The sequence below is a fragment of the Mustelus asterias genome, chromosome 21 (assembly GCF_964213995.1).
Source record: "Mustelus asterias chromosome 21, sMusAst1.hap1.1, whole genome shotgun sequence".
Classification (NCBI taxonomy): Eukaryota; Metazoa; Chordata; class Chondrichthyes; order Carcharhiniformes; family Triakidae; genus Mustelus; species Mustelus asterias.
The window spans coordinates 58,364,389-58,378,513 of NC_135821.1; the positions used below are offsets into that span (position 1 = coordinate 58,364,389).

Sequence of the window (14,125 nt, forward strand, 5' to 3'; positions counted from 1 at the left end):
ATTTGTCCTCATGGGTGACAGGATGCAGGTCATCCTGGAGATGCAGTAGGCCATGGCAGAGACATAGCGGGCCGTGGCCGAGGATGTCACTGGCATTCTGGAGGCACACTGGTCCATGGCCATGGGTGTGGGAGGCATTTTGGAGACACAACTGGCCATGGCTGGGGCTCTTGCAGGCATTCTGGAAACACAACAGGCCCTGGCTGTGGGCCTCGACAACTTAGCCTGGGCTCATGGGACTAATGCTGAGAGGCTTCAGAACTTGGCTCGCTCACAGAATGCTGTAGCGGAGGGGTTCCAGAGCTTGGCCCAGTCTCAGCGGGCCAGCGGTGAGGGATCACATACCATTGGGCAGACACATCTGGGCCTTCAGGACTGGCAAAGCCAGGTGACGCTGAGACTTGTGGAGCTCAGTCCAGATGCCTTGACATCCAATGGAGTGTCCCCGGGCCCTATGGACACCCCAAGGGAGGAGGATGTGCTGGAGCCCATACCAAGGCCTTTTACCCAGGATCCGGACGTCCCTGGACCATCCAAATCCCGCCTTCCTCACATCGAGGCATCTTGGGCAGCTGGATGAACAGGGTGGCACGGAAACATCAGTGTCATCCGTAAGTCAGTCAGGGCCCTCCAGGTCTCGGCCCCCCAGAGGACGCCTGCCAAGGGCATCACAGGCTACAGGGCACGGATCACAGCTGGGCACCTCCATCTCTGATGGACATTTTGGGGTATTACCTAGATGTAGCCAGAGGTCATGTCAGATAAGAAATTTGTAGGGTCACTAAGAGGTCAGCAATAGTCAGGGTTAAGGTACTTGTAAAGGTTATAATCGCTATTAAATGTTTCTTGCACTCTGCAGCTGTGACTAACCTGCCTGTGATTCTCCACTCACAGTGAAGACCGTACCATGACCCCATGCATTGAGGCACAGACCACTGTGTTGTGCAGTATCGGCCCCTTGGCCAAAAATTACAGACCGCCTGCCCTGCTTTCCCCAGCACCCACCAGACCATGTGCCAAGCATCATCCCTGGCATCTGCCAACCCCCCCAATACACCCGCTTGTGGCCACAACCCTTACTCCTACGAGGGCCCAGGTGCCAGTGTGCAGTCCAAGAGCAGATACGAGTCAGACCTGTGTGGCACCAAGGCAGGATCCCAGTGTGCCTCAGAGCACGTCGTCATCACCCTCCCGCCTTGACCAAAGACTCACTAGCCCGGCCAGCCCAGGCCCATTGTACTGCCGTGATGTGACTCGGAAGCATGCAGGGGGTGGGTGAGGTTGAGGGGGCTATCTGGGGTTGAGGGGGCTGCGGCTGTAGCATCTTCTGAGATGTGGTGGGAGGGTGGTGGTAGCAGCCACTGCACTGCAAGGCAGCAACTACCTGAACCTGGCTGCAATTAGTGCATCTCTTGCTGCCCTGCCCAGCCGGACCCTGCCCTCCCTTGCTGCCCTGCCCTGTCCTCCATCCTCTGGCTCTTCACCAGCCTCCTTCTCCACAACCTGTGGTTGGCCCTCCTCTTCCTCCTCCAGGTGGTCTCCCCGCTGCTGTGCAATGTTTTGGAGCATGCAGCACACAATGATGATGCGGGAGGCCCGCACTGGACCGTATTGGAGGGCACCCCCAGAGAAGTCCAGGCACCGGAACTGCATCTTAAGCATGCCAATGCACTGCTGTGTGATGAATCAGATGGCAGCATGGGCCTTATCATAGTGGGTCTCCGTCTTGGTTTCGATCCTCCACACTGGCGTCATCAGTCATGACCTTAGCGGGTAACCTTTTTCCCCCGCGAGCCAACCCTGCAGCCTGGGCTGGTCCTCGAAGAACCCAGGGATGTACAAACTCCTCAAGACATAACTATCACGGACATTCCCTGGATGCCGTGCACACACCTGCATAATTATCATCTGTGGTCACAGACTATCTGGACATTGAGGGAGTGGAAGCCCTTCCTTCACCTTGCGGGGACTGTAGGGTGATATGCGTCCCATCCACAACGCTCTGCACATGGGAGAACAAAGAACAGTATAGCACAGGAAACAGGCCCTTCGGCCCTCCAAGCCTGTGCCGCTCCTTGGTCCAACTAGACCAATCTAGTTGGCATGCCAATGATGGTGGCAGAGCTTGCAGCCCTGGCTTCCTGTTGTGCCTGGCCAACATCAAAGTATATGTACTGGCCTGCCCAGGCGTACAAGGCAGCCGTGACCTGGGGGACACACCTGTGCACAGATCCCTGCAAGATGCCACAGATATCCCCATTGGATGCCTGGAAGTTAAGGGCTGCCATAACCTTCACTTCCACTGGGAGCAGGTGTCCTCCCCTCCCCTAAGGTGCCAGGTCTGCGAGAACCTGACACAGGTGCCGCACCGTCTTCTGCCCAGATGGAGCCGACACCGGCACATGGCTTTGGACGGCTTCGAACAGGTGGGCCCTCAAAGGACTTCCTTGTCCTGGACACCCTCTGTCTCCGGATCCTCGTTCCCCTAGCGGGAGACTGCACTGCCATTTCCTGGGCCTGATTGGCATCCCCCTGCCCTTCTTCAGGTTCTGGCACTGGCTGGCCCTGCAGTGGCCGGGTGACTCCCTCCACCTCCTCTTCCTCCTCAGCAGCTGCCACCATGATGGCCAACTCAATGCCCAACAGTCCGAAATCCATATGCACTGTGGGAGTGACAGAGAGAGAGAAAAAAAATACATGTCTTTTTTACTATTCCGGGGCCCCCACTTCCTCACAGGGACCAGTGCCCCCACTTATGGATGCTGGCAACCCGACACAATCTGAGGTGCCATGCGTCACCTGAATAGGTTGCCTGCCACTGGCATCGTGGTCACGGAAGGCAGGGAGAGCATACAAGTTGGTGTGCACATGTGGCCATTGCGCACATTTGAGCAATTGCCATGAGTGCTACTACTGCATTGCCTTCCAGGCATGTGTTGCAGTTCAGGCACACGGGGCGGGGGACAGTCTCCTTATTATCACAATACGGGTTCCCATTCACTGCAGAGCGCATACAGTTTGAGTGTCTGTGTTAACATGAATTCCCCTGCTTGGAGCACCAGCTGCCTGACTTGATGAGCTTTCAAGTAGCACATGGCGCATTCCCTCGTTCTGAAAAACCCCAGCACTTAGTAAATTCCTTCACCCCACAGCCAGAATAATGGAACATCCCTGGACCTGGGGACCCTCCCAGCAATCAGTATATTCCCCCAGCCCACCCCACAGCCAGAATAATGGAATAACCCTAGGCAGGGGGACACCAGCCCCAGCACTCCGTAAACTCCCCCATCCCATCCAGCAACTTTGCAACACCTGGCTCCACCATCCCCTCCCACACTCCAGGGGCTGCAGCTCCATTCCACTTACCTCTTCGCTCCTCTTCAGTGCTGCCAGGTCCTGACTTTTATTGAGCAGTTGTAAACAACGCCGGTGTGACATTATGGCGGAGAGGGGGGGGGATACAATTAGCGAGTTCGTAACGGCAGTATGTAAAGTTTTGGAAACACATTTAAATTGCCGCCATGCCAACTTCCAGCACAAACCCATTCACACTAAAAAACTTAGCCTGGGAGACAGCCTGAGGCCCGGGCGCCCGGTGCGAATCCCGCTAAAGGCCTCCCGCACTACTTGAGCAGCGCAACAGGCTGGGATAATCCCGGCTTTATACTTTAAACTATCTATTTAACTGCAGCTTTGAATAGAGCTGATGGGGTATTAGCTAATTAGCTTTTCTACCTGGATACAGACTCACATTGTCTTAGATATTGCCGAGCAGATACATTATAAGCCATTATGGTATCAGCTTGCAGCATTTTCTAAGATTGAACCTGACAGAGACAGCTGAGTCTGCAAGAATCTGAGATAGAAGCAGCTTGTCTCTATTTTTCACCACGCAGAATACAGATGGAAGCTCACATTTGGATTGAAGAGGCCAGGTTGGTGAGGATATAAATGATGCTGAAAGATTCGCATTATCTTTCGCGAGAGGGAGGAATCTCCAGGATAACCCTCACTGTGACAGTCAATTAGGGGATTCAAAGTTATCCGGCTGGTCACGGAAAAAGGAAACAAGTCATTGGGAGCTGAGAATAACTTTCGACTGATTCCTGGAGAATTACTTGCTGACTTATGGGAAGGAATATCAACTATGGAGAGGAATATTTGTTTGTTTTAAAAGTTAAATGGGGAAACATTTCTGCAGTTTAGAGCATCATTTTGCTGCTGAAATTATCTTCAGCCAATGTTGTTTTTAATTTGAGTTAGATTAAAAGTCTTAAAACTTGAAATCTTGTCACATGATCCTGCCAGTCAATCACTGGAAATACAAATATTTATTTGAAAGATATTGACGTCTACAGAGATCATAAATCTTAAAATCAACCATCCATACAATTCATACAAAACCTAAAATCAGAAGTACCAGGTGTTTAAAGTTCATGATTTATTTAAGCACCTTTAGCCATAAGATACAAAAAAATCACTTCTGCATATCCTAATATGTTACAAACAAGATGCTGAATTGATCTTTATGGTTATAATATCTCTAATGTGGTCAAACCAAGATCCAAAGACCACTGAAAAGGCAAATATGTATGAAGAGTAACGAGTGCGGAAGAGGTCAAGTATGTTTTTCCCTCTTGTTAGTTCCCTCACCACCTGCCACAGTCCTGTCTAGCAGCTATGTCCTTTAGGACTTGGGCAGCTCAGTCTGTGGTGGTACTACCACTCCACTCTTGGTGCTGGACATTGAAGTTCCCCTACCCAGAGTACATCCTGTGCCCTTGCCACCGTCAGTACTTCCTCCACGTGGTGTTCAACATGGAGGAATACTGATTCATAAGACGAGGGGGGAAACAGTACGTGGTAATCAGCAGGAGGTTTCCCTGCCCAGGTTTGACCTGGTGCCATAAGATTATAGGGTCCGGAGTCGATGATGAGGACTCCCAGGATAACTCACCTAACTGTATACCATTGTTCCGCCAGCTCTGCTAGGTCTGACCTGCTGATGAGAAACTTTCCCATTGTTTATTTCACCCATCATCTATTCACCTAATCAAACTTAACCAGCTCTCTGTGAATATCTTTGCTTAAGATTCTTGTTTGTGACTGGAATATGTTGAGGGGCTGAATAGCCTCCTCTTGCCCTATGGAGTCTGAACCCTTAAATGATCAATATACAACTTTATTGCAGAAATAAAACCTCACTAAAAATATTTAGTATAAACTTATATATATCCTTAAGTATATATTGTGTTCAGTACCATAAAGGATTGTTTCCAAAATATATTTGACAATTTCAAACAAACTTTTAGCATGTTAATATTTTTGGTAAGAGCTGAGCAAAATTGTTAATAAAGAAGTTACCATTTCCTTCAACAAATCCTTCCAGAAAGTGAGGAAAACCTTTGGTGCCTTCAAGTAACAACAATATTGGTGATAGTAGTATGATGACACAATCGCATCCTTGGGATTTCTGGCAACGTAAATCATCTGGATTGGATAATAAATACAAGAACAGAACATTCAGTTAGTTGGCAGCTGCTGTGGATTTAGTTCAGTCTACACTGGATCATAATGGCTATTCAACTCTAATGCCTGTTTGATAATAAAGACAGGAAGCGGAATCTTCCCAAAATAATTCCGTGGGGTGATCATACGACCTCTTCCCACCCGTTGTTTGGTAAGATAAGGTGGTAAGATCACAAGAGGGAAAAAAATGGGAATTGCGCCCATTTTCCAGCTGGTTCCCATATTACCAACACAACAAAAACAGAAAAAGCTAAATGGGGAAACATTTCCTGAGCTTAGAGCATCACTTTGCTGCTGAAACTCTCTTTAGCCAATATTGTTTTTATTTTGAGATACAGAAAAAGATTTAACACCTGAAATCTTGTCATGTGATCCTTTCACTGGAAATACAAACATTGTTTAAAAGGTATTCGCCTCTATAGAGATCAGAAATCTTGAGAAAAAAAACCAAATTAACCATCCATACAATTCCTACAAAACCTAAAATCAGAATATTAATAGTATCAGATGCTTAAACTTCATGACTTATTTAAGCATCTTTAGCTATAAGATACAAAATAATCACTTACCTTCTGCATATCCTCATATGTTACAAAGATGCTGAGTTGATCTTTATGGCTATACCAGTCTCTAATGTGGTCAAACCAAGATCCAATAAACACTGAGAAGGCAAATAAGTATGAAGAGTAACTGGTGGGGATGAGATCAAGTATGTTTTTCTCTCACTTCTTCACTACCAGTCACTGTCCCAGTCTAGTAGCTATGTCCTTTCGGACCTGGCCAGCTCAGTCTACCAATTCATTCTTGGTGCTGGAAATTGAAGTTCCCCCACCCAGAGTACATTCTGTGCCCTTGCCACCCTCAGTGCTTCCTCCACATGGTGTTCAATATGGAGGAATATTGATTCATCAGATGAGGGGGGGTCGGAAACAGTATGTGGTAACCAGCAGGAGGTTACCCTGCCCAGGTTTGACCTGGTGCCATAAGACTCTATAGGGTCCAGAGTCAATGATGATGACTCCCAGGGTAACTCACCTGACTGTATACCATTGTCCTGCCACCTCTGCTAGGTCTGTCCTGCTGATGAGAATCTTTCTCTTTGTTTATTTCACTCATTATCTATTCAAACTTAACCAGCTCTCCGTTCATACCTTTGCTTAAGATTCTTGTTTGTGACTGGAATATGTCGAGGGGCTGAATACCTCCTTCTGTCCTGTGCAGCTCTATAAACCCTTAAACAATTAATATTTAGTTTATTTATTTGAGTCAAAAGTAGGCTTATGTTAACACCGCAATTAAGTTACTGTGAAAATCCCCGAGTTGCCACACTCCAGTGCGTGTTCAGGTTACCTGAGGGAGAATATAGCATGGCCAATGCACCTAACCAGCACGTCTTTTGGACTGTGGGAGGAAACCGGAGCACCTGGGGAAACCCATGCAGACATGGGAAAAATGTGCAAACTCCGCACAGACAGTAACCCAAGGCCGGAATTGAACATAGGTCCCTGGTGCTGTGAGGCAGCAGTGCTTACCACTTTGCCAACCCAACTTTACAATTTTAGTGCAGAAATAAAACCTCATTAAAAATACTCAGTATAAGCTTATACATATCCTTAAGTATAGTGTTCAGTACTATAAAGAATTGTTTCCAAAATATATTTGACAATTTCAAACCAAGTTTTAGCAAGTTAATATTTTTGGTAAGAGCTGAGCAAAATTGTTAATAAATAAATTACCATTTCCTTCAACAAATCCTTCCAGAAAGTGAGGAGAATCTTTTGCAGCCTTCAAGTAACAACAGTATTGGTGATAGTAGTATGATGACACAATCACATCCTTGGGATTTCAGGCAACAGAAATAGTCTGGATTGGATAATAAATACAAAAACAGAAATTCAGTTTGCAGCTGCTGTGGATTTAGTTCAGTCTACACTGGATCATAATGGCTATTCAACTCTAATGCCTGCCTGATAATAAAGACAGGAATCTTCCCAAAAAAATCGTAAGAGGGCAATCTTACCAGTTTATCCCACAAATCGATCGGTGTGGCGAGCCGGTTAGAGCAAGGAGAGAAAATTCAAGTTTGCGACTTTTTTTTGTCTCGCATGATGTTACCAGCACTGATTTGCCAGTGAAATCGGCTTCATGCCCTTTAAGCCCCCTACCATATTCCTTATACACCTGTGGCTGTGTGGCCAAATTCCCCTCCAACTCAATTTTCAAATTTGCTGATGACACCACCGTAGTGGGCCAGATCTCAAACAATGACGAGATGGAGTACACAAATGAGATCATCTATATTATTGCGATAACAATAATCTCTCCCTCAATGTCAACAAAACAAAGATAGTCATCGACTTCAGAAAACATAGTGGAGAACATGCCCCTGTCTACATCAATGGGGATGAAGTAGAAATGGTCAAGAGCTTCAAGTTCTTAGCTGTCCAGATCACCAAGAACCTATCCTGGTCCCCCCATACCAACACTATAGTTAAGAAAGCCCACCAACGCCTCTACTTTCTCAGAAGATGAAGGAAATTTGGCATGTTCGCTACGACTCACCAACGTTTACAGATGTACCATAGAAAGCATTCTTTCTGGTTGTATCACAGCTTGGTATGGCTGTCGCTCCCAGTCCATCACGCAAACCAGTCGCCCATCCATTAACTCTGTCTACACTTCCTGCTGCCTCAGAAAAGCAGCCAGCATAATCACGGGCCCCAGACATACTCTCTTCCATGTCGGGAAAAATATACAAAAGTCTGAGATCACATACCAACTGACTCAAGAACAGCTTCTTTCCTGTTGCCATCAGACTTTTGAATGGACCTAACTCGCACTAAGTTGATCTTACTCTACACCTTAGCTATGACTGTAACACCACATTCTGCACTCCTTTCCTTCTCTATGAATTGTATGCCTTGTCTGTATAACATACTTTTCACTGTAGACTAATACATGTGACAATAAATCAAATTGAGAGCATGAAGCCGATTTTAATACTCATTATCTTATTTAAATATCATTCATGAGTCCCGGACGCTATTGTCCGGGCTCACTTACCTGCTCGTTGGTCGAGGTCCTCAGCGGCAAATGTCACTATGGTCCTACCAACAGGGACCAGATGTGATGTCTTCACTGTTGGGAGGGAGGCCATTGAAGCACCTTGGGTGGTCGGGAGCAGAGCTGGGGGCGGAGCCTGAGGTGGTCTGAAGGGGGTGGATCCATGATAGGGGGAGGTAGGGCATGAGCTCTATAGGCGGGGGGCAGGGAAGAGAGTTTCTCTGCAGAGGAGATTTGGGGATTGGAATCGGCCGGGGCGGCACTCAGGTGGGGAGGGGGGGGTGGGGTGGACCAATGTCGGAGTTGTGGTGACAGCAGTGGTGTCCCTAGAGCTCAGCAGCTGACTTCCTGGCGATAATAGGCTCTACCCCGCCCCCTACAGGTGAGAATCATATCTGGGTTTTTGTTGAACTAAGTGGCATACGATTGCGACTGGCAGTTCCCCCAACAATTCAGCGGAATCTCTCCCGTTTTCACGCTAGTTTGGCACTCAGAATGTTTTTGGTAAGATCGCCCCAAGTGTAATAAAGTCTGAAAATGTTGTGTTCCACACCGGTTCTTTATGCGAGTTCGGCACTGCAATCTTCCTCCAGTTTTTCTGATAGCAGGGAGATTTATGCCAGCTATTGGGACATCAGGACCCTCCCGATGAGTCTCCTGGCGGACCCTCTATTCTTTTCCCTTGCGTGTTTCCCCCCCCCACACACCCCATCACGTCCAGCCCCCTCACCATGTCCACCTCCCTGCACTCCCCACCTCACTTCCCCCCCCCCCCCACTCCCAACTTGCATAGACCCCCCCCCCTTGCCCAGGCACTGCCTGGAAATACCCCTGACCACCCAGGAACTTCAATTGCCTCCCATCTCCCCGGTGTGGTCATGACACCTGGTTTCGATTGGTGGAGACCAGTAGTGATTCTCGCCACTGTGCGTCCCACTGGCACGGGGAAGATTCCAGGAGGCCGGAAATGCCATGCAGTAACAAAGTAAGTCCTTTTAACTTGCGTTAATCAGGGCCAGGAGGATAGCAAAGGGTGCGAATCAGATTTTTATCCTCACACAATCTTCTCAACTCATCACCCTGATCGACTGGCGTGGCGATCCGGTAAGATCATACCCAGGAACCAAGTCCAAATTTCTGAGTTTTATTCTGATTACATAACGGACACTAGAAGCAGGAGTAGGCCATTCGGCTTTTTGAGCCTGCTCCGCAATTCATTTTGATCATGCTGATCATCTAATTCAATGTCCTGATCCCCCTTCCCCCTTATGCCTTGATCCCTTTAGCCCCAAGAGCTACATCTAATTTCTTGAAATCAGACGTTTTGGTCTCAGCTACTGTCTGTGGTAATGAATTCCACATATTCACCATCCTCTAGGTGAAGAAATTTCTCCTCATCAGTTCTAAACGGTTTACCCCTTATCCTCGAACTATGACCTCTAGTTCTAGACTCCCCCACCAATGGGAACATCCTTTCTGAAGCTACTCTGTCTAACCCTGTTAGAATTTTATAAGTTTCTATGAGATCCCCTCTCACTCTTCTTAACTCCAATGAATATTACTCTAACCGACTTAGTCTCTCCTCATATGACAGTCCTGCCAGCCCAGGAATCAGCCTGGTAAACCTTCGCTGTACTCCCTCTGTAGCGAGGATGTTGACATTTATTGCAAAGGGACTGAAGGATAAAAGTAGAGAAGTGATGCAATTGCAGAGGGTGTTGGTGAGACCACATCTGGAGTAGTGTGTTTAGTTTTAGTCTCCTTATTTGAGGAAGGATGTGGTGGCACTGGAGGCAGTTCAGAGGCGGTTCACCAGATTGATCCCAGGGACGAAAGGGTGACGTATGAGGAGAGATTAAACAGTTTGAGCTTATACTTGCTGGAGTTTAGAAGCATGAGAGAAGATCTGATCGAGGTATATAAAATTTTATAAGTAAATTTAGACCAAATGTTTCCTCTTGTGGGGCAATCTAGAACAAGAGGTCACAGGTATAAATTGAGAGGAAGTAGATTTAAAACTGAGATGAGGAGGACCTACTTCTCGCAGAGGGTGGTGAATTTGTGGAACTCGCTGCCCCACAGCGTGATGGAGTCTGAATCATTGAATGGTTTCAAGAAGGAGATAGATATAAATATAAAAAGGATAAAGGGATATGGGGAACAGGTGGGGAGGTGGATTTGAGACCAGGGACAGATCAGCCACGATCTGATTGAATTGTGGAACAGACTTGAAGGGCTGAATTTGCCTACTTCTGCCCCTAATTCTTATGTTCCTATAATCACAGGTAGAGGCAAGATAATCATCTAGGCTCATGGGATACAAGGAGAAGTGGCTAGATGGGTGGAGAACTGGCTTGGCCATAGGAGACAGAGGGTAGTGGTCGAAGGGTCTTTTTCCGGCTGGAGGTCTGTGACCAGTGGTGTTCCGCAGGGCTCTGTACTGGGACCTCTGCTATTTGTGATATATATAAATGATTTGGAAGAAGGTGTAACTGGTGTAATCAGCAAGTTTGCGGATGACACGAAGATGGCTGGACTTGCGGATAGCGAAGAGCATTGTCGGGCAATACAGCAGAATATAAATAGGCTGGAAAATTGGGCGGAGAGGTGGCAGATGAGTTTAATCCGGATAAATGCGAAGTGATGCATTTTGGAAGAAATAATGTAGGGAGGAGTTATACAATAAATGGCAGAGTCATCAGGAGTATAGAAACACAGAGGGACCTAGGTGTGCAAGTCCACAAATCCTTGAAGGTGGCAACACAGGTGGAGAAGGTGGTGAAGAAGGCATATGGTATGCTTGCCTTTATAGGACGGGGTATAGAGTATAAAAGCTGGAGTCTGATGATGCAGCTGTATAGAACGCTGGTTAGGCCACATTTGGAGTACTGCGTCCAGTTCTGGTCGCCGCACTACCAGAAGGACGTGGAGGCGTTAGAGAGAGTGCAGAGAAGGTTTACCAGGATGTTGCCTGGTATGGAGGGTCTTAGGTATGAGGAGAGATTGGGTAGACTGGGGTTGTTCTCCTTGGAAAGACGGAGAATGAGGGGAGATCTAATAGAGGTGTACAAGATTATGAAGGGTATAGATAGGGTGAACAGTGGGAAGCTTTTTCCCAGGTCGGAGGTGACGATCACGAGGGGTCACGGGCTCAAGGTGAGAGGGGCGAAGTATAACTCAGATATCAGAGGGACGTTTTTTACACAGAGGGTGGTGGGGGCCTGGAATGCGCTGCCAAGTGGGGTGGTGGAGGCAGGCACGCTGACATCGTTTAAGACTTACCTGGATAGTCACATGAGCAGCCTGGGAATGGAGGGATACAAACGATTGGTCGAGTTGGACCAAGGAGCGGCACGGGCTTGGAGGGCCGTAGGGCCTGTTTCCTGTGCTGTACTGTACTGTTCTTTGTTCTTAAAATCAGCTGATCTTTTCTCCATGCCTATCTTAATTCTTTTCATCTGATTTTTAAGCAATACAATCACGATTTCTTTTCACAAGTTAGGTGATTGAGGGTTTGTGGCTCAAGGCAAAAGGAAATCAATGCTATTTTGATCTCCCTCAGTGATCACAGCTTATGGTGGTGAAATAACTATGCTCTTCAGTTATTAGCACAGCATCCAATTGACATATTTCATTAAATCAGTGTTATTGTGGTGCCAAAGTAAACTCGACACGTTGAGATGTTACTTTCTCAAGGGTGTAAATTAACTTATAACAGAAGTTCCATTCACTTAGCGAACTGCACCAATACCTTTACATCGCTTTCATCAACCCCCACCCACCCAATTACAAATACCTCTTAATTATAATTGAGAACTACATTATAGAAAACAATACAGCATTCACAATGTGTTTGTGCAAATAAACACATTAAAAATCAACTAAAAAGATAAACTATTGTACATTAACTGGGCACACATTGTTGCCAAGATTTGTTTTTAATATGTGTATTAGGAACAAACACTATAAATTGATTGGAATATTCAGCAATCATTTCACCAGCAGAGGTCACCATCTACCATTAAAAAAAATACAGCTTTTGTTTTTGCAGATGCACAGTACAGATGAATTTTGAAGCCTATTCAGACAAGTCCATCACCACATGTTGCAGCTTTTGTTGTTGACTTTTTTTTGAGATGGAAGATAGTGTGTCATAAATACCCCTAATCTCTTTTCCAGTTGCCAATAGTCTTCAAGGACTAATTTGATTCCATCTGAAAGATTGAGCGGGCAAGTAGATTTACATATTATACCAAATATGGATTTCCCATTATGCATGTGGAGTCAAAAATAAGTATACACTTCGGTGACAAAGTTAGTGTGCGAGAACATGCAGAACTGCAGACATAGTTCTGCCTCTAGTCTAAGGCATACAATCTGTTGTTTTTATATTTGCATTGTAAATTCCTGTGCTCACATTTTTTTAGTGGAGCTGTGTAATCTTACCACACTGTAATTATACCCTCAAACCAATAATGGTTCAGAAGTTAAACAGGCTGGATGGAGGTGGAGGAAGAAGTTAGAGAAGACCCCATTCCCACCGCAATGTGGCTACATTCAAAAATCCAGATGAACAGTCGAGCAGTGTAGCACAACGTTGGAGATAGGGAGTCACAAATAGTTCTGCCTTTGTCCATAGCTGGTTGGTACAGATATCTCATCTACTTCCTTTGTGGTGACTTGGCTGGATCACTTATACAATGCAAAGGGTGTTACATTCCAGGGGTTTGATGTGTTAGCCTTTGTCCATTTTTAAACAGCTCAGAAACTTCCATAAATACCACCATGTGGTCGGTGGTGGCCATTTTATCAGTTCAACCATTTGTGTATTTTCTTCAAAGCAGCCAGAATGATATAGATATATATATATATATATATATATACATTTATTTTTCTTTGTGTCTTCTGATCATGACAATGTTCAAATGAAAAGTCCCTCCAGTTTCACCCAGTGTCCAACAGAGCCTGCAAGAGAATTCACGAGAATGCAGAAGAATATTACTCCAAATGTACCAAGGATGCAAAACTTCAGTAATGTAGGTAGACTAGAGAAGCTTAGATTGGTTTTCATATAGCACAGAAGTTTAAGAGATTTGAAAGAAGTTCAAAATCGTGAATGGTTAAGATAAACCGTTTTCTGTGATAGAAGGGTCAGGAACCAAAGGACACAGATCTAAGTTGAACAGCAAAAGTATCAGAGGTGGCAAGGACTTCATTTCTTAAATGCAGCCCATTGTGTTATGAAATGCAGTACTTGAAAGGATGGCAGAAGTAACTTTCAAAGAGCAACTTGATGAAAACAAAAGGGGAAACAAAATACAGGACTGTGGAGAGACAACCAGGTAGGGGGACTAATTGGATACTCTTAAAGAGCTGGCATAGGTCAAAGAGGTCAGCATCTTCTGTGCTGTTATTTTATGATTTGATGCTACCCTGAAATATCAACTCCCGTCAATGAAGTGTAATGGTGAGGAGTGGTTACCCCTCTTCTCTATAGTGGACACTCTGGAAGCAGTGCAAATGGCTCAGGCCT

At 46.1% G+C, this 14,125-nt stretch overlaps 1 pseudogene; it reads right to left on the bottom strand.

Annotated features, from left to right (window-relative positions):
- The window catches only part of LOC144508897 (3-beta-hydroxysteroid sulfotransferase-like), a 97,903-nt pseudogene that overhangs the window by 79,442 nt on the left and 4,336 nt on the right, over positions 1 to 14,125 (bottom strand).